This window comes from Bos indicus, chromosome 26 (assembly GCF_029378745.1).
Source record: "Bos indicus isolate NIAB-ARS_2022 breed Sahiwal x Tharparkar chromosome 26, NIAB-ARS_B.indTharparkar_mat_pri_1.0, whole genome shotgun sequence".
NCBI lineage: Eukaryota > Metazoa > Chordata > Mammalia > Artiodactyla > Bovidae > Bos > Bos indicus.
Genome location: NC_091785.1, coordinates 44497015 through 44500086, shown reverse-complemented (window position 1 = coordinate 44500086; position 3072 = coordinate 44497015). Strand labels below are relative to the sequence as shown.

General features: G+C 38.2%; 1 pseudogene; it reads left to right on the top strand.

Annotated features, from left to right (window-relative positions):
• The first annotated feature begins 1727 nt into the window (after nucleotides 1-1727).
• On the top strand, nucleotides 1728-1828 carry LOC139180048 (U6 spliceosomal RNA; annotated as a pseudogene).
• Nucleotides 1829-3072: the final 1244 nt, after the last annotated feature.

The following is a 3072-nucleotide window of genomic DNA, read 5'->3' as shown; positions in this document are numbered from 1 at the left end:
GTCTTGTGTATTGTAACCAGGTAGCTTAGTTCAGACCAATTATCTTGAATAAGACACAGAGCATCCCTGCCACTAGGGGCGCTGTGCTAGTACAGCTGGCCCTGAACCATGAAGCGGGGAGGGGGTGTCATGGAAAGGGTGTTGAAAATAGGTACACCTTGTGTACACTGTACCTGAGCTCCCTCTGTTCTTCAATTGTTGGGAAATGGATTTCCCACCTTATCCTTAGTTGGAATTTTGATCTAAAATGTATTCTATAGTTCAAATTTGGCCAAGTATTCCTAGGACAGAAATATGCAGATATTATCATCTAGAAGAAGCTGCTGAGTAGGGGATCAGAAGGTAAGAAAAGAATAAGTGTGTGTAAGCACAAAGAATCAAAATATAGTTGAGCACCTAATTGGACAACTGCCTTCTACCACTTCAACACTTGAATCTTCCTGGCTACTTGCACAGTATTGTTAAAAGTAGAATAAATCATCTGACATGACTAGGTTTTAGGAAAAAATGTGAGAGTCATTCAGGCACAAAATCAGTTTGAAATAGATGAAATTTTCCATCTGAGTGGCTTCTACCAGGACAGAATGTTTCTAGCAGTGCAGTATTTTTAATCTTGTTTTAAAATAAATACTTTAATGTATAAATCACTCAATTGTAAAGGCACTTCAATTTTATTTTCCTTTAGTTTTGAGGTTTTGGAATTGCTCTGTGCAGTTCCAAGTAAAAGCTCTCAGATAAAACTTGCATGCCGAAAGCCACCATCACAAATGTGCAAGTACAACTATAAATTTATACAACACTCAAGCTGTTTGTAGTTTGCAAAATTTGCTAATAAAATGCAGAAGTAGGGTTTCCATTTACACTCGCTGGCACTGGCACTGCTTGTATATCTTTAGTGCAGGCAAAGATGGAAAATTCCATGCACAGAGAATCTTTTGTGGATGAGACAGTTTGCTAATATCTTAATGAGTGAATTATGATAATTATAGAAATCTTAGCTTTACATTATTTGTGAAGTGTGTGCGTGTGTGTGTATGACAGCCTTCCCAGGCAAACACAGCCTTCTGATTCAGCAGCATTCAGTGAGGAACATTTCTGTGCTAATAATACAAAATGGATCTTAAACTGCTGCATATTAATCAAATTCATTAAAGTACATTCATTAATTTGTGTATATAACAGCCAAACCGGGAATGTAGAGTTTGCTGATTTTGCACAAAATGCATGTATTAATGAATACTAAAACTTCCACATGAGTAATAGCTTTAAAATTTTTTTCATAAAGCAAAATTTTAAAGGGTAATACTGATAATTATTTTTTAAAACTTTTCCACTTTCACTTCATTTTGTATTATTTCACTTTAAGTGGAAAAAAATAAATATAGAAGAAAATCATTAAGAAATAAAGGGTAAGCCCAAAAGATTGTAAAGTAAAAAGAATGTAAGATTGGGCGACATTAATATTAAATTCCCTACCTCTCCTTCAAATCAATTTAAAAAATAGATTCAGGGAACCTTAGACACAGACTAAGGTCATGTACAAAGCATGAATTTGAAGCTGTATTAGGAAAGAGCTTTTCAATTCCTATATGGCACTAGAGGTTGGGTGTGTGGCAAAGGAAAATAACAGCCATGAAGGTGCATCTGTATACTCACATGTCTAAAACTAACGGAACATTTTTACATATGTCAGGAGATCTAAGACTCGTATTAACAATCAGTGACTAGTGCCGGCTTCGGCAGCACATGCACTAAAATTGGAATGATACGAAAGTTAGTATGGCCCCTTTGTAAGAATGACATGCAAATTTACATTCTATTTATTTTTTAAGAGGTAACCATGTGGTATGATAGATGTATTAATTAACTTAATTATGGTGACCATTTCAAAATGTACACATACTGTCATGTTGTACACTTTAAATATATACAATTTCATTTGTCCATTACTTGTCAATTTGTCAAAATAGAAAAAAAAAATCAGTACCTTTCTAACATTTTGCCCTTTCAGTTCAGTTCAGTTCAGTTGGTTAGTTGTGTCCAACTCTTTGTGACCCCGTGGACTGCAGTACGCCAGGCTTCCCTGTCCATCACCAACTCCCAGAGCTTTCTCAAACTCATGTCCGTCGAGTCAGTGATGCCATCCAACCATCTCCTCCTCTGTCGTCCCCTTCTCCTCCTGCCTTCAATCTTTCCCAGCATCAAGGTCTTTTCCAGTGAATCAGTTCTTTGCATCAGGTACCCAAAGTATTGGAGCTTCCGCTTCAGTTTTGCCCTTTACCTGAATGCTAACTGCTCAGAAGACAAGACTCATTGCTTTGTCCTCTGTGGCCCTAAGCACAGCGCCTGGCATGTAGCAGGTACTCAATTAATAGGAAATTTAAAATAACTCTTGAACAAAGCCAAATATGGTAAGAGTTATATGAGAGGTATAAACACATTCACAGAGCAAACACCGGTGAGGCTTCAGGTCAGCTGCTGCGTGCTGATCTGCAAGCTTCCTGAAGACAAGACCCTCCAGTTTCTTCCTCTCTGGTGTTCCGAAGAACCCTACTCCCGTGTCATTCACGGGAGGGAAAGCGAGTGTGAAATTCCTAAGTTTGATCCCAGACATACTGAATTTTCTTATTAATTAGGAGGAATCTGCCAACTTTCTAGACTGTGCGTCCTTGCTCAAGAATAATGCTGTACATCAGCATTTCTCACACTGTGTTCCCCAGCATTCTCGTGCTCTGTGAGGTGAAAAGGGGTAGGAAAAAGTTAGTTAAGTTAGTAAAATACTTCTGGTTCTCTCGTGCTGAGAGCTTTACAATGTACATGAATCTATCAAGGGTTCTGAGAAGTCTTGTCCTGTACACATCTGTGTTCCTTTTCTAAACCTAGTACTCCCTAAAATGATGCGAACCAGAACCAATTTTCCCATACGATCTGTTAATATATCATGAGACATGACTGTTGCCATATGTCTAATTCCTCTGCTAAAAATTCTCTTGCATTCTGTTGGCCATGTGTGCATGTGTGCTCAGTCACTTCAGTCAGGTCCGACTCTTTGCGAGCCTATGGACAGTAGCC